The sequence below is a fragment of the Sciurus vulgaris genome, assembly GCF_902686455.1.
Source record: "Sciurus vulgaris genome assembly, chromosome: 1".
In the NCBI taxonomy this organism is placed as follows: domain Eukaryota; kingdom Metazoa; phylum Chordata; class Mammalia; order Rodentia; family Sciuridae; genus Sciurus; species Sciurus vulgaris.
The window spans coordinates 28,240,202-28,264,314 of record NC_136461.1 but is presented as its reverse complement, the minus strand read 5'-3'; the positions used below and the strand labels follow the sequence as shown (position 1 = coordinate 28,264,314).

The 24,113-nt window shown below is 56.4% G+C and overlaps 1 long non-coding RNA gene across 1 annotated transcript; it reads right to left on the bottom strand.

Moving 5' to 3' along the window:
• Positions 1–16,012: 16,012 nt before the first annotated feature.
• On the bottom strand, positions 16,013–19,455 carry LOC306645837. Its single transcript, XR_013759742.1, has 3 exons — positions 18,336–19,455; positions 16,678–16,832; positions 16,013–16,114 (listed from the first exon to the last, which is right to left on the bottom strand). It is a non-coding gene; the product is annotated as an uncharacterized lncRNA (long non-coding RNA).
• Between the last annotated feature and the right edge of the window lie 4,658 nt (positions 19,456–24,113).

Here is a 24,113-nt window from a genome sequence, read left to right as displayed (position 1 = left end):
AGTACTCCAGCCTCTGCGTTCTGTGTACTTGTCCATGGTGCTGCGATCAACAGCTAACCAGATAATTACTTATGTAACTACTTCATACATAGACTCGTTATCAAAAAAAGAAAAAAGAAAAAAAAAAAAAAAAAACACCTGCCATCCTCCCCGCTACAGGGGCTGGACACGGTCTCCCCACAAGATCGTTAACTCCGTCAGAGCAGGCGTTGACCAGGTCTGGTTTGTGAACCATTCTATTCCTAGCACCTGGCATTGGGCTGGTACCTGGCACATCCTCAATAAACATCTGTGGCATGAATGAAGAAATGAAATGTGCAAAGGTATAAGCACATAGATGTTCACTGCAGGCATGTTTATAAGAGCAAAGCAATTGGAAGAACAAGATCCCCAGAGGCTGGGGAAGCAGCAAAGGAAGGCAGATCCATGGACTGGTGCATCCATATACATAATGCAGGCATTGAAACTATGAGGTGGATATATATGAATTGACATGAAGGATGTCCATGACATATTGCTGAGTGAGGGGGAAAAAACAGGTGACAGAACAGCATGTGTCGTCTGATCTCACTCGGGGTAGCATTGCATACGTGGAATCTATTTGTGTATATTTATGCACAGAGAGAAGTCTGGAAGGACGTTCACCAAAATGCTATGTGGTTATCTCTGGCTGGTGAAATCTGAGGTGGTTTTTACATTTTTCTTTGAACTTTTCCATATTGTCTGATTTCTTTCTTTTTTTTTTTTTTTTTTTTTTTTTTTTCCGCAACAAGCATATGTACCCTTTTTTTACAAAATGATAAAGCTGCTTTCAAAAGGAAAAAAAAAAGTATAGGTGCATTGGGAAAGGGTGGGGTGCTTTATGAGGGGCTCGAACCTGAGAAGACCAGATGAACTGGGCATAAGACAGGGATCAGGGGGTCGTCCCCTCTTCTGGTGCAGCAGGGGACCCTCCGACGCTACAGGAGAGGAGCACTGAGGGCCGGTGCCCCTGCCCCGTCCTTCCTCCGGGCACTGTGCCTTCCAGAGTGGGGTGTCTAAATAAGGATTTCCACATTTGATTCTTCTGACATGCTTTATCGCCTTAGAGCTGTTTTGCAAAATTCATAGTGATTTTCGAAGGCTTCGCGCTTCCTGGGACCAATTCCATTTTGAACAATAGCAGAGTGCCTGCTCGCACCCCGGAGTGGTCTCCCAGCCTCTGTGAGCTGGGACTGCGGCCGGGCGCGGAGGCCGCGGCATGAAAATACATGAGCTCGTCCTTGTCCTTGTCCTCACCCTCCTCCCCTTCCCCTGTTGAGGAGAAGGGAGAAGGAAGGCAGCTGCCTCCCACCCAGCGTGCCTCCTGTGCCCTGAGGGGACCCTCAGGAGCCCAGGAGGTGTAACAGAGCCCTTCCCAATGTCCCTCCTTTCTCACACTTGGCTCTTTACCCAAGAACCACCAAACCCTGAGAAGCTGAGCGATTAGACCAACCCGAGGTCATAGAGCAAAATAAGGGGAGTACAGGGAGGAAGCCGCCTAGTCTGTGTTTTTAAAAAAAAAATTTTTTTGTTGTTTAAAAGAAATCTCGCTGCCTGTCCCTTAAGATAAATCCAAGAGATGTGGCGGCCTGGTCATTATCCCAGGCTAAGCCACAAGGCCTCCATCACTGCCTCCCTCTCTGGCTTTAACCCTGCCCTCCCTCCACCTGGACCCACTACCCCAGACCCAGAGTGGTCTCTGTAAAATACAAAGCTAACCAGCCATTCCTCTGCTTAACAGCCTTCTATGGCACCACACTCCCTGGGGGAGGAGGAGCTAAGCTCTTAGTCTTTTGTGATATGGCCCTGGCTGCCTCCACGCCTTTCCCAGCCTCACTGTGCAGCTGCCCGGCTGACGGCTTAGGCTCTCCAAGCTGTCAGGCCCTTGTCCAGGCAGCTCCCTCCCTGGTTCACCAGGTCCCCGTAGGTCCCCACTGGGAATCAGTCACCTCACCTACCAACAGGTGAGCCAGACTCCCTCCTTCCAGTCCCTCAGGCCCCGGAGCTGGACCCCATACTTCCCACGGTTGGCTCAATAAATATTCATTGAGCACCTACTGGCCACGGCCCCCCTGCCAGCCGCCACGCTGCCAGGAGGCAGGGACACTTCCCCTGCATTCATCCCCTGCACGACTGTGTGGCGACAGCACAGGTCGTGAGCCCCGCTTCCCTGATCAGAGATCCAGGGGTCCCCCAACTGTGGGTGTGAGCAGGAGGAGGAAAAGCTCTCCTGGAGTTGAAGCCCAGGCTCCCAGGTCTCCCCGCGGCTTCCCCAGGGGCGTTTCCTGCTTTCCAGGCCACAGGCCCCAGCGGCCGGGCCTCAGCTCTCTCCCTCCTCCCACCCGCTCCCACCTGAGCCTTTCACAGCTCTTCCCAAGCCCCGCGGCCTCTCCTGCTTCTGGGCCTCTGCACCTGGTTTTACCTCCGCCTGGGACCACCTTCTGCCTGCTCATTGTGATCTCTCAGAGGCCTGATGCGTGGCGTGTGGATGAACGAAGGCCACTCCCAGGTGCCTCACGCTCCAGATGTCTAAACTTATCACCCTCCTTCTAAAGAGAAGCCCTCCTCCGTGTCCACCATCCCAGTGGCCGTTCACCCCCTGGAGCCACAGCTGGGGTCACCGCTGGCTCTCCACTCCCTGCCCTGACTCCATCATGGAATCCACCCCTGCGTACTGCGACCATGCCTGCAGGAGCACGCCGCTGCCCTAGGCCGGGCCTCGCTGCCTCCAAGGGCACCTCAGCAGCCAGGCTCCCACGTCTCACCTCCAGCCGTCACTGTCCTCTCCAGTCCTTCCTCCTTCACCACGACCCTCAGTGGCTCCCCACCATGCTCAGCCCGGCGAGCATGTCGAGTGTCCAGTGATCTGGTCCAACTCCCTAGGCCTGCCTGCGTCTCCTGCTCTCCGCCACGACACCATGACCCCACCTCAGCTCCCTCGGGCTGGCCCGCTCTTCCCAGCGTCTTCGTCCAGGGGGCTCCTGCCATCCTCCAAGACGCCTCTCACAGGCCACCTCTTCACAGCTGTTCTCTAACTCCATCTCACCCCATCTCCTACCCAGGCCAAATGGCCTTCGGCGGAGTACCCTGGGCTGGCCTGTGCCATCCCCTGACAACCTGGTGGCCCTTCTGCTTCCTAGTCCATCTCTCCTACTGTGCTGTGGGCTCCTCGGCTGCAGATGCCCCGTGTCCAGTGGCCACCATTGCTATCATCACCAGCACAGTAGGTTTCATCAGCCCATTTTAAAGATGAAGAAATGAGCTCAGAGAGGTGGAATGACTTTCCCAAGGCCACAGAGCCAGCAAGAGGCGGAGCCAGGACGTGAATGCAGATGTCTCTGCTTCCAGCGAACTGTTCCTCACTACCTCACAGCTTCCACGACAGCTCTCGCCAGCATCTTGCGCGCACACCTGCACACATACTCACACTTAGACATGCAGAGAGTGCACACAGATCAAACACACACGGAGGCGTGCACATCCCTGCACCGACACACAGACACTGACACTAACAGCGGTCCCCACTCACATGCCTAATGACCCACGTGGGGCAGTCACATAGGAGTGGCCACTGATGCACATGCATCAGTGAATATGCACAGCCACACACGTATGCACACGCGTGCACGACCCCACGGATGGCCAGGCACACACAGACATGCAGACATAAGCATGCATGTGCACAAACAGACCCACACTGATGCACACAGGCACACAGATGTACACACACACAGATGCATGCACACAAAACCACAGACAGCTATGCACTTGTGCAGACACAAGGACAAACTCATTTACACGCACGTGCACCCCCATAAACGCAGGCAACATGGAGGTGCACACGCAGACGACACAGACATGCACAGGCCATCAAGGGAGAGGCAGGTCCCTGGCCAGTGCACACAGAGGCAAGCACACAGACCCACTGTCTGAGACACGACAGTGAGGGACGCGGGTCAAATGGCGCTGTCTGCCGGGGGCGGGGACCTGTCTAAGGCACCTCGGGGCGCTCACATTTTTGCAGCTCAGGAAGGCAGCTGACATACCAGCCTGGCTGTGATGGTATTTTGCATAAATGCTAATGTATTAATTACCATGTACAGTACACAGAGCTGCCATTTAAAAGAAAAAGTTAAGAGTTTTTAATTCAAAAGCCCCATGTGGGGTGGGGGTGGGGGACCTGTCCTGCTTGGAGGGCAGGAACAGGCAGGCCAGCCAAGGCCACACTGGGGTCCGTGCCCGGGGCCAGTCAGCCAATACACAGCCTCTTCATCCTTGGTGCTCCCAGGCACGACTCGAACCCCCACCTGGACGAGGGATAGGGAGAACATGGAGGGCAGGTAAGGTGGAAGCAGACAGACGGTGGGACAGGAGTCAGAGCTGCCGCTGGCCAGGCATCACAGTCCTTGCTACCCTTCCGTCCGTCCTCCACAGTGGCCACAAGGGATCGGACTCTCAGGCCAGGTTGCAAACCTCTCTGGCTTCCCATCCATTGCCCTTAGAATGAAGTCCACACTCCCTAAAAGCCCAACCCGGCTTGGCTTCTCTCCCGCCTCCCGGCCTCTCCCACCGCACCCTGCGTTCTCACTGGCCGCCTACGCTTGCCGGCTCTCCCTGAACGGCCCCAGCCTGGCTGCTTCCATCGGCCAGGCTCTGGCAAGCCTGTCACCCTCCCCTGACCACCTCATCTACAGAAGCCCTCCCCGTCGCTCTGTGACATCACTGGGGCTTGGGTCTGGCTTTGTCCTTGTAGAACTTTCTGCGTTGCCCTCCTCTTTGTCCATGTGTTTCCTTGTTTCTGCCCCCAGCCCCACACAGGAGCTTAGAAAGCCAGGACCCCCTCAACCTCCGTGGCAGCCCCTGGACCAGCACTTTGTCTGTATTCAGTGAAACATGCATTACATGAATGAACGTGGAGCCGCCAGAGAGGCCCTTTCTGGCCAGTTCCACCCCAGGGACTGGATGAGGTCAGCAGAGCTCTCGCCACCTGCCTGGTGGGCCCACTGGGCCCTTCTGCCTCCATGGTGTGCGTGTGGTTGGTGGCACTCACATCCCTGATCAGGTGACCAGGGCCCCGCGTGGGGAAGGCCTGCCCAGCATGGCACCTCTTGGAGACCAGCATCCAGGGGCCCCATGAGCCTCCCACCAGGTCACGCCGAGGAGTGTGGCTGATCAGCCGATCCCTGCTCCCTCCAGGTCCACGTCTGTCCCCATTGTCTCTCACAGTCCCCGTGAGGGAAGCGTCACTTCCCCAGGTGTCACTGCAGATGCCATGACGGCACCGAGTCACAAGTGACTCGCGCAGTCTCCAGGCTCCTCAGAGCCAGGGGGCCTCAGATCTGGGTCCGACGCCCTATCTGGGCTTCCTCCTCCGCTCACCACGGACCTTCTCTCCCACTGAGCCCTTGGGTGTGTGCCCAGCAATGACAGAGGCCCCAAACACGTCCCAGGGGGCCGGAAAGCCAAGGTGGGCACGCCAAGCGGAGGGAGAGAGCAGCTGGACGGAGCACTGGGCGGGGGCCTCAGCTCCCCTCCCCTCGCTCCCACACCCACCCAGGAACACTCCATGTCCCTCCCAACCTGCCTCCTCTCCCCAAGCCCACCGCCCTGCACGGGCCAGGCCACATGGCTGTCACCTCCCATCTGAACTCTTGTGACAGCCTCCACCCAGCAGCCAGAGCCGTCCTCCTCGGAGTGCAAATCCCATTTCCCTCCCCAGCAGCCCCCACTCCACTCCCCAGCTGGTCCTATCACCGCCCTGATGATGGTTGTAAAAGTGCCTCATGGATAAGAATGCACATTGAGTCCAAATCCCGGCTCTGCTACTTGCTAGCTGTGTAACCTGAATGGAGTCACCTAACCTCTCTGTGCCTTGACTATTTAATCTGTAAAATGGGAATAATAATAATCTCACCCCCTCCAATAAGGTTGTTGTAAGAATGAGTTTAAAGATGTCAGGCACCAAGAAGAGAGCCAGAACCCACAGAACACTTTGTATTTATCGTTGTTGTTTGTGATTAATCTGTCTTTCTCCTCCACAAAATTATAAGCTCCATGAGGATGGGGGTTAGACCGGGCTGGCTGCTAGGTTACCTCTCCGCCTGCACCTCCCAGTTCCTTTCAGCCTTTTGCCTTTGTTCTTTCCTTCCCAGGCCTGGCTGGTGCTGGTTCTCCGGGGAGGAGAAGGGCATGCCCTCAGGAAACGCTGTCGGAGGCAGAGGGCCAGTCCTGATAAATATGGCAGGGCAGGCGGAGACGGCTGGCTGGTGCGCCCTCCAGAGCCCCAAGTTCCTGAGAGCCCCCACACGGCCAAAGCTCCCTTTGTCCAGAAGGTCAGGAGGACCCGGCCAGCTGTGGGGAGTTCCGCTGCCCCGCTCCGGCCAGCAGCCCAGATGTGCATGTTTGCCCAGGCTCTGAAGAGGCCTTGTTGAGCATCATGAAAGGGGTCTTGTAACGAGGTGGACGGCCTCCACTCCCCGGCCGCCTGCCTCCAGGACAGCACCCAGGAATGCGGCCCGCAGGAAGCCCTTCCTACCAGGCTGCCAAGGGCCTGCTCCCTGAGAAGTCAGAGCCACTGGCATGAACAGCTCGAACTTGCCAGGTGCACACTCGATGCCTGGGTTCCGTTTGTCCTCGGTTTCCTCCTCTGTGAGATGGGGAGAGGCCCCAGGAGCATGACCCATGGCCGCATGCATAGTTATCCTGACTAAGAGTTCTGGAGTCAGCCGGGCCGGGTGGCGCACACCAGTAATCCCAGCAAGTAGGGAGGCTGAGGAAGGAGGATCACGAGTTCCAAGCCAGCCTCGGCAATTTAGTGAGGTCCTAAGCAATTTAGCAATACCCTGCCTCAAAAGGAAAAATGTAAAGAGCTGGGGATGTGACTCAATGGTTAGGCATCCCTGGGTTCAATTCCAGTATAAAAATTTTAATATATATATACATATATATATATATATATGTATATATTAAAAAGAGTTCCAGAAAGACCAGAATAGAATTATCTCTGTGTGCCTCAGTTTTTCCATCCATAAATAGGGATGATGACTCCCGCCCCACAGGGTTGTCCTGGGGATGAAATAACATCATGGGCAGAAAGGACAAGGCATGAGCTGACGACATAGCTCGGCCACTTCTTTCCCTTTTCCTGGTGCACCGTGGTGTCATGGTGACCTGCCACTGGGCACCCCCCACCCAGGCACACGCCTCCGTGCTGAGGCAGAAGAACCTCTGTCCATCCTCCCCACACCCCGCAGACCCCGCACAGCTAGCTTCCAGACACAGCTGGTAGCTGGGCCCAGCTTGGGTTTTGGATCCCTGGATAGAGTCTGTCCTTGGGCTCAGTCCAGCCCTGGGCACAGCCAGTCCCAGGGCTCAGCTGGTTTGCCAGGTACGGCTGCTCCTGAGCGTAACTGATGGCTGGAAAATGCTAGTCCCTGGACACAGTTAGTCCCTGGAAGCCGTCCCGAAGCACAGTCATCCGTGTACAGTCAGCCCCCACGCATGGATCCGCTCTAGGACAGTCGGTCCGTGGGCAGGGTAGACTCGTCCACTCGGCACTTAGGCACGGTCCTACTAGGCAAGTCGGTGCTGGGACAGAGGGGCCCAACCCAGCGAGTCCTCAGAGGGTCCCTGGGAACAGTCGTTCCTGGGCAGATTCATCACAGGCACAGTTAGTCCTGGACATGGCTGGTTCCTGGGCAGTCAGCCCCCCGACCAGTCAGCAGTCTCTGGGCGCCGTTGTCTCTGGGCACGGATGGTCCCTCGAGTCAGCTCCTGAGAGGGCAATCCTTGACTTTAGGGCAAAATGGACCCCCATACAGGCCACTGAGGTCACCCCTGTGGGTTCACATGCATGGACCCATCGCCTCGCTCCTTCACGGTCCCCGTCCCCCGGGGGGACCTAGAGTTGGGCCCCAGGAAGGGATGAGAAGTATCCTGAGGCCCCTGAGATCCCTGCATGGCCCGCGTCACGACAGGTGGTGGTGGCAGTGGGAGAACCAGGGGAGAGAACCGGGCCCGGCTGCAGCGCCTGGAGCAGAGCTTGCCTTGAACGCAGGGAGAGGGTCACAAAAACTGTAGCAAGGAGACCCTCCTTCCCTCTCGCCTGCCCCTCCGCCAGGCGGAATGGACCCACGGGTACGAGGACGCGCCCAGGCAGCAGTGGGCGCCAGCGGTCGCCGCTCCCTGTGACCCGGGCAACACATTAGACAAGCGTCTTCCAGTTGTAAGAGCATAAATTCCCAACCGGGTGCCCTGTCCTTAGACCAGCGTCCCCACTCCTTAGGCATGGCGCTAACAGGAAGAGGGAGGTGGCCAGCCCTGGGGGTCACGGCCTTCAGGACGCAGCTGCTGCTTCACTTCTGACCTGGGTCTGATGGGTCCCACGGCTCCATCACACCCAGTCCAGCTGGGAACAGAGCCACAAGACCCAGGGTCAGGATCCAGGCTGCGTGGAGGCCCGGTCCCCAGGCTGGCTTGGTACTCATTTCCTCTGGCCCTCGTTATTCTCTGGAGGGGGCCTGGTTTCTGCGGGATGATAATGCGATGTGGCATCCCATTAGCCAGCACCTGCCCTCTGTGCCCACCTTCCTCCCCCAGCCCCCGCACACATCAACGCTTAATTGAATCGCCAGAGTCGCAGCGCAAGTCACATCTGTTTCTGGGTCTAGGAACGAAGGGAGCAACACGCACTGGTTGCCCACCGCAGGGGACAGCACCCACACATCAGACGGGCCGTCCCGGATGAGCCCCGCTGCACAGGGGAGGGCTCCAGGTCTGCCTCTCCCGATCCCCTGTGTTTGTGCCTTCAAAGAGCAAGTGAAGGAGAAATCTTCTAAAAAGGATCAGCAGCGGAGGAGCATGCAGCCAGGGAACCGCACAGGAGCACCAGAGGGGAACTGAGAGGGCCTCCAGCAGCCAGGGCTCCCCAGCTAATGCCTTCCAGCCGGGGGACCCCAAGAACCCCGGGGGTGGACCCCTCACAAGCTCTTCTGCACTAGTGTCCCAACCAGAGCCATCCAGGCAAGGAATCCCAAAACCCTACGGCTGGAAGGCACGTCAGCCTGAAGAGACAGGAGGACTTAAACTGGTCGATCCAGTTCAGTCTGGTCCCAACTGGTGGCAACCAGATCTAACTGATTCAAGTCATCTCAAATCAAACCAGATCTGTCAGGGCCAGCTCAAAATGCATGGGGCTGGCCGAGACTGGATCAAGCTCAATCAAACTGGTTGCAACCTGCTCACACTACCTGGGGCCATTGGAAAGGCGTGGTTTCCATACTTTCTTCTGGGTTAGTTTCTGCCCGGTTTATCTTTACTTATATCTTAACGTATCCCTTCCTCTTAAAACCTCCTGAGTCCTTTTGTTTCTATATGTATTTTGTAAATAATTTTTTTCATCCATAGGACATGAAATAATACATTGCTCCTGCGGTCTCAGTGGTACCCTGCAGTGGCTAAATGCTCGGGCTACCGAAGACGTGGGTCAGATCCCCCACTGCGATTTCCTAACTGCGAAATCTTGAGTAAGTTACCTAATCTCTCAGTTTCCGATGGGGGGCGGGGAGGGGGACAGCTAATTATATGACCTGCCTCATAGAAAAGTGTTGAAAACTGAGCTATGGATAGCAGAGCTATGCTGGGCACAGGATAACCATGCGATCCATGGACATTATTCTTATCGTATTATCAGTCCATGGCCCTGACCGTACACAGCGCGCCTCTGACCTCAAAAGGACAGAGTGCTGACTCCCAGCTGGCACTTCCTTGCAGTGTGAAATTGGGTAATTCACTTAATTTCTTTCAAACCTCAATTTCCCCAACTGCAAAGGAAGTTTCTAGCACCGGCCTCAAGGGCTGCTCGAGCTGCAGAAAGCACTCGCCCAGAACATGGCAAACACACTGACCGACACGACGTTGGCTGTTTCATGAACGACCTACGCCTGACGCCGACTCTGCCGCCCAGGCACTAAAGGCCCTGCGTGTGTTGACTCAGTCCTCGCGGCAGCCCTGAGAGGGAGGCGCTACTCTCGCTCCCATTTGCAGGACAGGCGACTGAGGCTCTGACCAAACCACAGTGCCTGGTGATGAGGAAAGATTTTAGGGAAGAAAGAAAATTGTATGCTGGCCAAGGCAGAGGGCGGGGGAAGGCTGGGCCGGAGGACAAGTCTCCAAGGAGGGGAGGCCTGGAAAAGTGGGCGGGCTCTGCAGTCAAACAAACCGGACTCGAATCCTCAGCTGAAACGCTACGTGGGTCTCCCTTTCCTCGTCTCTCAAATGGGATAATAAGCCTTACCTCATAGAACTGGGAGGATCACCTTAGATAACAGCTTAGTGCTCGAGAAGCGTAAGCGCTGCACAGTGACATTGTTCTGGGTTCATGAGCAGATTGCTTTAATCTTTATATGACAACTCTCCATATGTGCTACTTTTTGGTTTTTTTTTTGGTACTGGGGCTTGAACCCATTGGTGCTCTACCACGGAGCCACATCCCCAGCCCTTTCTTTTTTTACTTTTTATTCTGAGATAGGGTCTGGCTAAGTTGCTTGGGACCTCACTAAATTGCCTCCTGCCTGAGCCTCCAGTCTCTGGGATTATGAGCGTGCACCACCGCACCCAGCTGGACTGTCCACTGGTGAGGGAGCATCTCCCCAGAGGCCACCTTCCCTCCCCTGCACACTGAACACCTCCCAGCAGAGACAGGGCCCCCCTGTCCCATCACCTTGCCCACGTCTCTGCCAGAACTCAGCGGAGCTGCACTGGAGGAACCGGTCTGACAGATGTGCCCAGCTGCACGTCAAGCCGAACACTGCTGTTGCATGAAAGTTCAGTGAGGAATGGGAGGGAGCTGTGGGTCCCTGAGCATCCTCTGAGGGACGCTGCTGCAGGCAGGGGCCCAGGACTAGACCTGAACCAGAGGGGCTGTTTGACCTTGCACCTGCTAAGGCCTTGGGGCTGAGACTCTTCCTGGATGACCCTCTCTTGTGCTCCCCATGTGGATACGGGGGCAGCAAAATCCCCTGATCCTCCTGACTATGGCAGGGATGACAAGGGTGATGGCGAAGATGACATCTGACACTTATTTCCCACACAGTGCACCAGACACTTTTTATAAAACATAAGCAGTGTCTCTGCCATAGAATGAAGCTATTCACCCAAGTTGGGCTGCATCATGAAAGATCTAACATCCAATTTGAAGAAGGTGGTGGTTCTGGCAGCCATCTCCCTCTCAGGCCAGTCCTAGAACACTGCACGCAGTTCTGGGTGCTGTATTCTCAGAGGTTCCCAGACACACTGGATTCCCGTGACAAGAGACCAAGTTGAGGAAGAGACTTGAAACTTAATCTTGTGAGAAAGGGTTGAAAAGATGTTTGGGTCAGAAGATGAGAGATTCCAAATACCTAATGTCAGATCTTTGAGGAGGTGTCAGGTGACAAAAAGAAATCTCTCTGTGGGGTTCCATGGGGTGGACCCCAGACCAGTGCAAGTCACAGGAACAATTCCCAAGGAGGACAGCTGGGCACTTTCAAAGACTCGAGAGAGCTTATAAGCCCTGCCCCAAGGCTATGCAAACAGGGTCCAGAATGCCATTTGGTTTAGATGTCAGAGAAGAATCCAGGTGTTGGAAAGAGCTAAAGTAGACGTGGAACCTGAGTCCTTACGGATGGGGTTTACATGGCAGGGGTAGCGAGCATGACTCATTCAGACTCTCAGCCTGACAGCATGTGTCGGGAAGAAGCAGAGCCTCAGAGCCCCTGTGAGTCCCAGTAGGGAGACCTTGCTACAGTAACGGCAGCAAAAGCAAAAAGGAAAGGCTCTGCGGTTTAACAAATACAGGTTTCTTTCTCTGGGGCAGGATGGACTGTCCAGACCTGCCCCCCCGGACTCGGCCTTCTCCCTGCCGCTCTGTGGCAGGAAGCTCCGTGTCTGGTGCCTCCTACTCTCAGGGACACTTATGAAGGACACCCAACGTGAAAACAAATAAAAGGAAATCACCCCATCAGAGCTATAAGTAATAATCAATAATTCAAAGCCTTGATAAAGTCTTGCTGGAGAACGCTTCAGAGAGAAGGCACGGGCTGAGTTTCATGGTTAATTCAATGTCAATTAGCTGATTGCTAACTTCCCTCCAGCGAAATCGCATGCAGTGCAGGGGAGAGAATCAAACGTGCTCTCGCTTTAACAAGCCTGGTGTTTCAATCATTCATCTCTGGCCGCAGGCTCAGAATCAATGTCAACAGACGTTCCCTCACAGTTTCATCAACCATTTCGGCATGCCACTGTTTTCTCAACTGCCCTTAATTGTCCCAAGTCCATCTCTGGGAACCGGGGCTAACATGAAATCCAAAGTCAGAAGAGCAGCCTTCTGCATCCTGGAAGGTGTAGGTCCCACGGCACTGAACTCAGTTTCCCCGTGGATAAGCTCTTCTCATTGCTGGGACCAGTCAAGGTGGCAATACACGTGAAGTGAACAGCACAGGAACATAGTAAGTGCTCAGTTAGGGTAGTTCTCCTCTGCCCTCCGCTGCTCACCTCCACACTTCCAAGCCCCTGAAGAGGACGCGGCCACCTTCAGCACCATGGCCAGAGCCTCGGTCCAGAAGCTGGAGGTGGGAGGAGAGGAACAGGATAAGGAGATGCTACGGGGCTCAGAGCTGAAGTCAGTAGGGAAACCACTGTACCAGGATCCCAGAGATCACTGAGGTCACCACCTCCCTTTACATAGGAGGGAACAGGCCCAGAGAGGGCAAGAGACTTGTCATGAAAGAAGGTACCAGGTCTTCAGCGCCCAGACAGAGCCTCTCCACATCTCTTGTTAACCCACAAATAGAAAAGTCAGGGTTCCGAGTCCCCCTCTTCCTTTGGGGAACTTTAGAGGTAAGGAACACAAGAGAAGAGTTACTGACGTACAGGGAGACCCAAGAAGGGGCTTCCTGGCAGAACAGAGGGCAAGAGTCCTGGGGGCTCAGCCCTAGTCCCTACTTCCTGGAATGTACCCTTTGCCCACCTCGTCTCCACAGTTGCAAGCTGGGGCTTTAAACAGTCTTTCACATGCCTAGGGCTGCGCATGGCAGTAAGAGGGCAGGAAATGGCCCTGCGAGCCACCTGCCTCTCTCACAAGTATGTGGCTTGCCTATAGCCTGTGGGCTGTTCCCACGTATGTAACGGGGACAGATGCGTTGCCTGTGACAGGCAGGATATCCCTGCTCAGTTCACAGGCCCTCACACCACCTCTCCATCCCCTTCTCCAGCCTCCTCTACCGCAGGCTGCCCTGGGGCGAGGACCAACCCCTCAGGCTGAAAGACCTGGGAGCACCCACCCAGCCTACCTGTACCCCTCCAACCCAGGATCACGGGGCATTTGTCTTTAGAAGAGGGAAGAACTTCCATTTCTGGTCCTCGTTAGGCAGTAAAGCATAATAGTGAAATAGAGACTGGCTTTGAGTCCTAGAACCACCAACATCCTAGCAGTGACATGCTAAAAAAGTTACTTACCCTCTCTGAGCCCCAGGTTCTTCATTTGTCCAATGAGAATAACGCTAGTACCAAATTAGACATTGTTAAGGGGATTAAATGAGATAACTGATGCAAAGAACTAGCAGGGGGCCCAGCACAGAAGCATTTCATAAATAGTAGTGAGCCTTCTTAAGCAAAAGTATCTTTTGGAAAAATTCCAAACCTCAGTGATATTTCAGGGGAGGCCCCAGTCTGAGGCCTGGCTTGGGGTTCAGTCTAAGGTCAGGACTCAGGCTCCATCTGAACCCAAGTTCAAAAGTCTACAACAAACTCATGACATGGCCTTGGAAATCCCCTTCCCAGTGAGCCTCAGTTTCCTCATCTATGAAATGGGAACAGCCACCCTCTTTCTACTTGCCTCCCACAGGTATGGGCAGGGTGCCGTTAAATGATCCAGGCGCAGGCTGTGTGAACCTCAGGGATCTGCTCTGCTCTCCAGTGTTATTTATGTTGCCCCTGCTGGGTGAGAGATTCTTCTCTGTTTCCATAAACCCACCGCAGAGGCCGCAGTGGTGGAGGAGAGCAGCCAGGCAGGGGACCAGGTGGGGAGCAGGGAGGGTACCCCCAGGCTCTGCGGCTTCACTCAGGAGCTGGGAACAGAAGGCCTGGACTTCATGGCTCCCATATCTGCTGGCTTCTCTGCACTCTGCCAACGTCGGGCAATCACTTCCCAGAAGTTTATTTGAGGGGACAGAAGATGAGGCGGATGGGTCAGCAGACCTGCCCCACAAGGTGAGGCGCCCCTGCGCCAGCTCGCCCGCCCCCTGCCTGCCCGCCTCCCTCTGAGGACCAGCCCCTTGTGATCCCCTGGCCCAGATTTACCCCTGGCCCTTCTCGGTCCTGCCCTGCGCCCCTAGAGACTGAGCCCAGAGGCCTGCAGGGCCTGGGCGTCCCTGGTCAGGGCCAGCTGGCAGGAGGCACCGTCAGAGGCTGGAGGGTGGGAGGAGGAGGCCAGGGACCCCTTCCTCCCCACTCTGGGGCCACATTTTTGTGGCTGCTTCTCCACCACTTCACCAGGCAGCCTCCCCAGCGCCAACCCTGGCTGGGCTCCGGAGACTCCGTTTCCTCCCCTGCCCCTCAGCTCTACAGAGGGCAAGGGCTCCTGACCACAGCTGGTCTCTGAGGACTCACCTGCTCGCTCTTTTTTTTTTTTTTTTTTTTTTTTGCTACCAGGATTGAACCCAGAGCTGCTTAACCACTGAGCCACCTCCCCAGCTCCGTTTTATATTTTACTTAGAGACAGGGTCTCACTGAGTTGCTTAGGGCCTCCCTAATTGCTGACACTGGCTTTGAACTCGTGAGCCTCCAGCCTCATCCTCCCGAGCCACTGGGATCACAGGGGTGTGTCACCGCGCTGGCCTCACAGTCTCTTGTTACTATAAGTAGCCCATGGTTACACCAGGCCATCTGAGGAGCAGTCCACTTCCTGCCAGACATGGCTGGCCCACTCACCTCTTCAGCTTGCTCCGCATCTCTCCCCTACAAGTCCTATTGGACTCGGGGTGGGAAACATTGCAAATGCTTCTGTCCCCACCCCTTAGTGGAGACCACCCAAGCCTGCCGAGGGCTGGAGGGACGGGATGCTACACAGGCGCACACACAGGAAGCCAAGAGCCCCTGACATCTTCCTTGCAGGGAGAACTGGGGACAGCACGGAGCTGAGTTATAGCACCCCTCAGCCACACACCAGCCAGCACATTCCAGAACCCCACTGCCACCTGCGTAGCACAAAGGCTGACAGAGATCGCGAGCTGCTGGGCATGCGTGTGGTTTGCCAACCGCGACCATGACGCAGGTGTGAGGAGCCCTCCCCGCCTGCCCTCCACGTGTAAGGCAGGTGTGCAGGAAGGGCAGGCGCATCGGATGCCCGCGGCTGCTCCCTGCCTCCAGAGTGAGGGAGGACAGGCAGAATGGTGGCCTCGAGGCTGAGGCTGGAGACCAGGGTGGTGCTGTGGTTGCACTGAGGTCTGGGACGTGGTGGAGAAGGGAGGCTGAGGCTACGTTGGGGACACCGGAGGGACTTGCACTGACATCAGGGCAAAGGCTAGGGCAATGTGGAGGCAGAGGCCGGGCAGCAGCCAAGGCTGAGATGTGAGGCTGGGCTGAGGCTGGACTGGGCCTGGGGAGGTGCCACAGGGGTTGAGGCTGAGGGTGGAAGGGGAGATCGGTCAAGGGCCAAGGCTGGGTTTGGACTGCAGTTAGACTGAAGGTGTGTGGATGGACTGCGGATCGGATGTGCGCGGAGGTCGGGCTGGAGGTGGGTTAGGGCAGAGACTGAGGTTGGATTTTGAGTTGGGTCAGAGGCTGAGGTTGGTGTTGGGGTGGGAGCCAAGACCAGCCCTGGGCACGAGGCTGCCCACACAGACCTCCTCTGGACGTGGCAGTCTAACTGGCCTGCGCAGTGGAGGTGCAGGCATGGTGACACGTCCTTCCACTCTCCCAGTCACACCTTCGCCCCTTCACTGATGACATCATTCGTCTATTCAGGTTTCATTTATCACCCATTGCGTGCTGAGTGCTGGGCTCCATCTGGGAATGGACCGGAAGCCAAGCAGATGTGACCTCGCCCCTCGCGGACCTTAGGTTTTAGAAGGGAAGAAAAAGAGTAACTCAGTCGTCACAAAGCCGGCTGCATAAACGGGAGCACGGAGAGGGTGGTGAATGCTGCACGGCCTGGGAGCCACGTCAGAAAGCACAGCAAGTGCCAGGGCACGGGAGGGCCCTCGGAGTGACAGAGGCCTCCGAGGCGGTTCAGAGTTAGCACAGGGAGCCGGCAGCCGGGGGTCGGACCCTGTTGGGAACCAAAGAGCTACGGGTAGAAGGGTGGCGCTGGCAGGGCCAGGTCCTCTATGGGCTCCTCCAACCCCGGCACCAGGAGACCGTGGAGGTGGTGGATCTGGAGTCAGACAGACCTGAGCTCAAGGCCAGACTGTGCCAGGCACAAACCAGCCGAGCTGTGTGAGCTTGGCCAAGTGACTTCCCCTCTCTGAGCCTCAGTGCCATTCTTTCAGGGGGTGGTAGTAATGGCTACTTCCCAGGGCTTATGGGAAGGTGGAGGCGACACGTCCCCAGGTATGTTAGACGTGCGGTTCATGAGACTCCTGTCCCTTTTCCAGGCGAGTAGGTAGCAGAGGCCCGCACCTCAGCAGCGGCCAGCGGGCCCTGGCTGACCAGGCCTGGGCAGTCAGCTCCCCCAGGTCTGGGCTGGGGTTCTCCCTGGAGCTCCAGCTCCCCAGGGCGCAGGCATGATTGACACGGCCATCAGGACAACCCCAAATTGGACTAAAACCTAATGACTGGAAACGAGACGAGTAATGAAATTCTACACAGAAAATAAGCAGGGGAAGATTTATTAGGTGCGTTTTATTTCCGATAGTGGGTACTTAGGGCTCAGCTGGGGTGTGGCAGCGGACAGATAAATCCCACCCCCGCGCTCCCCGCCCACACGTCACCTGCAGGGGTTTGGCACCACCGCTGCCCTGCAGCCCGTCGCCTGCTCGGTCGGAGTCCCCGCACCGGGCCCACCCCAGCCCAGCCCTCCCTGTGCTGCCAGCCTCTCCAGGCCCTGACTCTCCTCTGTCACCGTGGCTGGGCTGTGTCAGGAGGCAGGACCTCGGGGACAAGGAGGGGAGTGGCCTGGTCATGGGGGGCACCTAATGCACCAACCCAGGGTCAGCGCTCCCTGAGGAGCGGAGAGGCAGGGAGAGACGGACATAGAAAGAAGGAAGGACAGGAAGGTGCCATGCTCAGAACTGCCCGGAGAGCAGGACCTTCTCTCAGTCAGACAGGGAAGCAGGTTACAGGGGTACCGAGGGGAAGCTGGGGCCATGCTGTGCTGCACCGGGGTTGACGAGAGACAAGAGACATTTTCAACTACTGAAAGCAGAGACCTCTCTTGCTCCCTCCCCTCATGGCTGCCCCTCCCCAGGACAGAGGGAATCTGCACCCTCTACTTTCCCCACTGCTTCTCTTTGACTCCCACTCCTTGACTTCTTTTCTCTTCCATTCACCCCACTCCACACACAGTGGCTTCCTAGTTGTTGCTCAAACATGCTTAGCAAGTTCATGCCCCAGGACCTTTGCACTGCCTAGAATGCTCCTCCCCCAGCCAACAACATAGCCGGCTCCCTCATTACCTTTTCAGGCTGATAGGCTCCTGACCAACCCATCCAGGTTTCCAGCTCCTCTGGAGGTGGCTAATTCCTCCTCCTGCTATTTTTCTTTCCTCCTGAGCACATATCACTAGATGCTTTATATTTTACTTCTTGATCTAGTTTGTCGGGCGCCTCCCCCACTAGAACGCAAGCTTAGTCCAAGGACAAAGACGTCTGTTGGTCGTGTTGGCGACAGCAACTCCCAGTCCCTGGAGCCGGGCCTGATCTGTGTAGGACAATCACCACAGAGACTGAGCCAAGCCCCGACAAGCACAGTGGCCGCTCGCTGAGCATGGTACATGCCAGGACCCGATCGGCTGAGAGTGACTTGCTCAGCGACTGCTTCAGTGCCTGCTCCGGGGCCAGGTACAGTGACACGAAACACATCAGGCCCAGGAACAGCGCCCCAGCAGCTCCCAGACTTGGGGCAGGACAGACAGGGCAGCCCAGTGGGCTCGATGGTAGATGACAGAGAACGCCTGCCAGGGCGGCCTGGGGACAGTGAGAAGGACCATGGGAGGCACTTCCTAAGAGACCCTTGCCTAGAAGCAGGAGTGACCTAGCATCTGGCTGCACAGGCTCCGGAGACCGGTGTGGGTCCCAGCTGGGCCATCAATCAGCTGTGTGGCCTTTGATATTCCCTACCCTCTCTGTGCCTGTTGACTCATCAGTAAACGGAAATGATCCAGCGCTTGCTCTCTGGATGGCCATGAAGATGAGATGAACCTTGTAAAACTCTTCAAACGGGCCCCAAACATACTTAATAAGTGTACAATAAACGTGAGCCATTATTATGACCGCTTTTATTATCGTCACTGAAAATTAAGCAAGGGGGAAGAGGAAAGAATTTGAGGGAGCAGGGTCAGGGGAGCCAGAGGCAGAAAAAGCTTAGGCCACGTGGTCCAGGGTTGTGCTATTAAACGCAACGACCAGCTCTGTTGGGGGGCTCCCTGAGAGGCAGCATCTCTTCTTCTTTTTTTAATATATTTTTTCGATGTTGATAGACCTTTATTTTGTTCATCTATTTCTATGTGGTGCCAAGAATCGAACCCAGCACCTCACACATGCTAGGCAAGTGCTCTGCCACTGAGCCACATCCCCAACCCTATTCTGTATTTTATTTAGAGACAGGGTCTCACTGAGTTGCTAAGTGCCTCGCTTTTTGCTGAGGCTGACTTTGAACTCGTGATCCTCCTGCCTCAGCCTCCAGAGTCACTGGGATGACAGGCGTGCGCCACCACACTGGGCCTGCTGATTCCCGAGGTGTATGTTCCCACCAGGGCGCCGTCACTGAACAGGAAGCTGGGAAGAGAAGCACACTTGGCACTTGCTGGTCCTTATAGGTGACCTCCAGCCTCTAATCTGGCCCAAAGTGGATGGTCTTCACTCACCCCAGTCCAGGTAGAGCTGGACCCCAAAGATCTCTACCAGGGACACACACACACCCCGACATAGGACACACTGCCCCGAGCCCCGCAGCCACCCAGATGTGGGCACACCTGCCTCTGGGAAAGACCGCTGCGATTTGGGCTCTTGGTGTCCTACATGGCAGGGGGTGGGTCCCTTCCCAGAGCCCGTACTCCAGCCTCCTGCATGGACTCCCTTCCAGGGCTGGTCCCCTCCCAGGGGCTCCCATCAGAGGACTGGACTGGAAGCGCTAGAAGCCAACTTCAGAGACTTGGGAGGGAGCCAGCCCCCCAGGGCAGCTCCTCGGGGGGAGGGTCCCCAGGAGCTCCGGGGCTTGCACCTTGCTCCCTCCCGCCGCCCGCCGCCCTCCCAGCAGGTTATCAGCGTGAAAACAGGAAGGCTGGCAGTGCTATTAATAATACATGAAGCAGCTCTGCCCAGATCAGGCGGGCAGAGGGAGGCAGCTCAGCCCCCAAGGGGGAAGAGCCCGGCTGCTGGGGAGGCTGGGGGCCTCCCCTCCTCCCCTCTGACCCCCACACTAGGGCCAGACGCTGGGGCTCCTCCATTTTGCTGTCATTGCCCTCCTCAGCCATCGCCCACCTGCAGAAGTGTCAATCCGAGTAGAAAAATCTGGCCTGGTCCTGGAATTTGGGAGACCCCAGAAAAACAACCCAAGCCTGGGTGTCAGGCGGTCTGAATCCCAGCCCAGGCCTCCCACCTCCTGTGTGACCTTAGATACATCTCTGCACCTCTCTCAGTCCCTGGTTCTTCATCTGCAAAGTCAGAGTACTGAGAAGACGGTGGGAATACACAAAAGAACAGAGGTGAAACTTCTAGGGCATAACAGACATCCAAGAGCGGGTAAGCAGCCAGTAGGTCTGCGACTACACACTTGGGGAAGTCCCTTCCTTCCCTGGGTCTGAATCTTCCCATCTGTAAAATGAAGAGGCTGAACTCAGTGATCTTGAAGGGCCCACCCAGGAACCACAGGGTGAGAAACCCCAGGCCACATATGTAATACTACGTGAGCATTAATGCTCTGCCTAAGAAATTAGAGAGGATGAGGAGGTATCTCTTTTTTGGACAGAAAAGAACTCTCTGGAGAGGGGATATTTGAGCAGAAATCTGTAAAGGAGTGAATATATGAAGAGACAGGGAATCACTCCTACCTAGCAAAGGGAACTGCAAGTGCAAAGGCCCTGGGGTGGCAATGAGCTTAGCGAGTTTAAGTAGTTACAGGTGGCCAGTGTGGTTAAAACAAGTTAGCAGGGAAAATATGCAAGGAAGCAAAAAGGCAGATCACCCCCAAAGCGCCTTGAAGGCCACAGGACGCAAGTTTTGTTCTGTGTGAAATGGGAACACTTGAAGGATTGTAAGCAGAGATAGGACATATTCACCAAGGTCTTAAAAGACTCCCTGGTTGCTGTTTGAACAATGGACTCACACTGCCCATAGAAATATGATTCAAATCACAGGTATAATTTAAAATTTTCTTGTTGCCCTTCATGAAAAAAGGTAAAGAAGCAGGTGAGGGCTGGGGTTGTGGCTCAGTGGTAGAGCACTCACTGCTTGGCAGGTAGGCGGGAGGTTCAATCCCCAGCACCCCACCAAAGAAAGACCTTCAGCAATACTTAAGAATCAGGTAAAATAAAATATTTCACCTGTTTATTTTATTTATCATCATTTCAACATGTCATCTATATAAGGAAAAAGTTTTAGAGACATTTGACATGGCTGTTTTCAATCGTCTTCCAAATCCGGGGCATATTCTGTAGCCGCCGCCTACCTCGGTTTGACCCGTAGCCCGCCAGCTACACACGGCCACCGTGCTGGACGCCACAGCTCTGGATGGACAGGACTGAGAGCAGAGACCGCAGGCAAGACGCCACCGCCAGATGGGGCGGGCGGGCTCACAGCGAGAGCAACACTGGACACGGCGGGATGGCCTGAGGGTGAGCAGGCAGGGACGCGGGTCTGCGGTGTCGCTCAGTGTTATTTAGGACCGACTGGCCGCGGCAGACTCTGCAGTAGGCAGGTGCCCAGGGCTCATCCGCAGAAACTCAGTGACCACTCCCTGATCCCGTAGAGACCCAACAGTGCCAGCCCCCCCGCCTCCAACAACAGAACTGGGGGGCAGGGTATGGCGCGGAACAACTGTCACCTCTGAAATAACCCATCCCTAACCAGTGCAAGGCCCCTGCCCACAATTGCCCCCAGGACCACTAGGACACGTCCCATCCTCGGCCTACACCCCAGAGTCAGGGAGAGGAGAGGCTGGACACCAGGGTCTGGGTCTCCTTCAGCCCAGAGGTCCGGGCCACCCCTCTCTGCCTGTCTGCACAGTGAGGGGCTGGCAACCTACGAGGCTATGAGACACAGGGGACTCCCAGATCCCCTAAGGAAATAGTGCCCTGCCCTGCGAGTGTCTCTCCTGGGCTGGGACGCGACGCCAGGCCAACCTGGAGGATCGGGTGCTACTTGGTGATGCTGATTTGGGTCTGGTTTGTCGCCTCCAAAACCCAGGTTGAAATCTGATTCGCAAAGGGGCAGTACTGAGAGGGGGCGGAGCCTGCAAGAGGCGAGGGACGCAGCCCTCGGTGGGCGACCCGGGGAATGGGCGCCTGAAGCAAGCCTGGACAGCCCGCTCCGCGGCCCCCGGGCCCCGCCGGCCTCCCCGTTTTTCTGCAAACTATGACGCAGCACAAGGCCCTGGCCGGCGGCAGCCACCTGCTCTTGAATTTTCTGCCTCCAGAATCGTGAGCTAAAAATGCTCCTTTCCTTTATAAACTACCTCGTCTCCTGTTCTGTTATAGCAACAGAAAACGGACCAGGTCCTGGGAAAGAACACGAATGATCAGTACGACAGCCAGGACGGCGCTGCGCGCTAAGCACCTTATGCAGACAACTCACTTCGCCCTCAGGATCCAGTCACACAGCGGCTCACCCGGGGCCAGGGGGCTGGCATGGGACCCAGGCAGCCTGGCCCCAGAGCCCCCCCACCACACTTTCCTGCACGCTGGCGGTAGCACCAAGGTGCCAGGGAGCAGGCTGGAGCCCCGCCCCTCTGAGCTAAATGCACAGGGGACATGTTCCTTGTCATCTTCTGGGACTGGGGAGAGAAGTTCTGCCTGGAGGCAGAGCTCTGGGGCTGGAATGGGCCTTCAGAAGTGTCCCAAGTGGAAACGAGGGACATGGCTTTGTGTGCCCCCCAGCAGCTGGTCAGCCAGTGGGTGCAGGGAGCCCCTGAAGGAGGCATAACTTTGGGAAAGATGCCTCACAGCTGCCACGAAAGGCCCTTCCCTGAGAGCGACGGCTGTGAGCCAAGACAGCCGCACTCCCAGAACCAGGAGCCTCGGACCCTACTCCGGGGACTCTGAGCGCATGCCACAGCAGGAGCAAGAGTCGGGGACAGGAGAGAGGGTAGAGGAGAGGAGCATCCTGAGTGGGACGGACGCCCTTCCTCCCAGGAAGAGCAGCACAAGGCGGCAGGTCCATCCTGGGCTCTGGAGCACACGGGGAAGTCTCGGTCCCCAGAGGGACACAGGCTCGTCCGGGGCCTGTCTGCAAACCACTCACCCCTTCCTGTGGACCCAGCTCAGAGCCAGTCCTCAGGTTCTGGTTCCAGCTTCCCCCTCCCCAGAACACACACCTCTGCCACCGTCCTGCAGGGCCAGGGGACTCCCACCCCACCTCCATCAGGCTCCTGGGAGGCCTGAATGGCCTAAGCAAATAGGAAAGCGTCACTCACAGGGGGCTGCTAGCCATGGGAGCGGCCAGGACTGAGCATCATCCCCTCTCAGGCCTCTGGAAGAGCTAGACCTGAAGCCCACCATTCGTCATCTGCCCTGGCCCTGGCCCCCCTGCCCTGGCCCTTTTGGGGCCTTCAGGCCTTGAGATCCTCAGTCTCCCTGACTCTGACTCTGGCCTTGGTCGTCTGCCCCTCTCCCTCTCTCTCCAGTCACCCCGCTCCGCCTCTACCTCCCTCTGCCTCTCTGTGTGCCTGCGTCTCTATCCTGATTTAGGTCTTTGCCTCTGGTCCCTCTGCAGTCCCACCTCCAAGAGGAGCCCAGCCAGCTTGCTGCCCACATTTGCTGACCAAGCCAGGTCTGGCCGGAACTCTCCGACCGGCCCCGGAACTCTCCGACCGGCCCCCGGCGGCAGCTGCTTTGGAAGCTCACCCACCCACACCTCGCAGCTCACTCTGGGACTGCTTTGCCAAGATGGTTCCCAGGCCCAGAGTCCCAGCCTGTTTGTTTACTACAGTAAACTCCGCAGCAACACAACTTTAGTGCTCCAAAAGCGTGGTGCTGGCAGGGGGCCAGCAGCCCCTGCAGCAGCACGGGCAGGCGGCCAGGCAGCAAAGCCCCGCCCCTGGGATAGTGCAAGGCCTTGGCCCTGCCCACCTGGTGACCACCCTGGCGTCCTCCACAGCTGGGAGTGAGGATGATAGGCCTGGTCCAGTAGAAGCGACACGTCACCCAAGTTTCCCCACCATGCCAGGCGTGGTGGCGCATGACTGTGATCCCAGCAGCTCCGGAGGCTGAGGCAGGAGGATAATGAGTCCAAAGCCAGCCTCAGCAACTTGCTTAGTGAGACCCTGGTCTCTAAATAAAATATAAAAAGGACTGGGGATATGGCTCAGTGGTTAAGTACTCCTGGGTTCAACACCAAAAAAAAAGATTCCCCACTATCCTAGCCCTCCAGAGCCCCCAAGTTGGGCAGCTACTGCCAACCCACAGCCAAGACAGACCCCTTCTCCTTGACTCTATGGACTAGAGGGACCCCACTTCACAAGGAGCTTCCCTAAAAAACAGCTAGAAAAAACAAATACAAAGCAGGGGCCGGGCCTGGTGACACACACCTGTCATCCCAGTGGCTTGGGAGGTTGAGGCAGGAGGATCATGAGTTCAAAGCCAGCCTCAACAACCTAGCGAGGCACTAAGCAACTCAGTGGGAGCCTCTCTCTAAACAAAATATTTAAAAGGACCAGGAGTGTTGCTCAGTGGTTAAGCACCC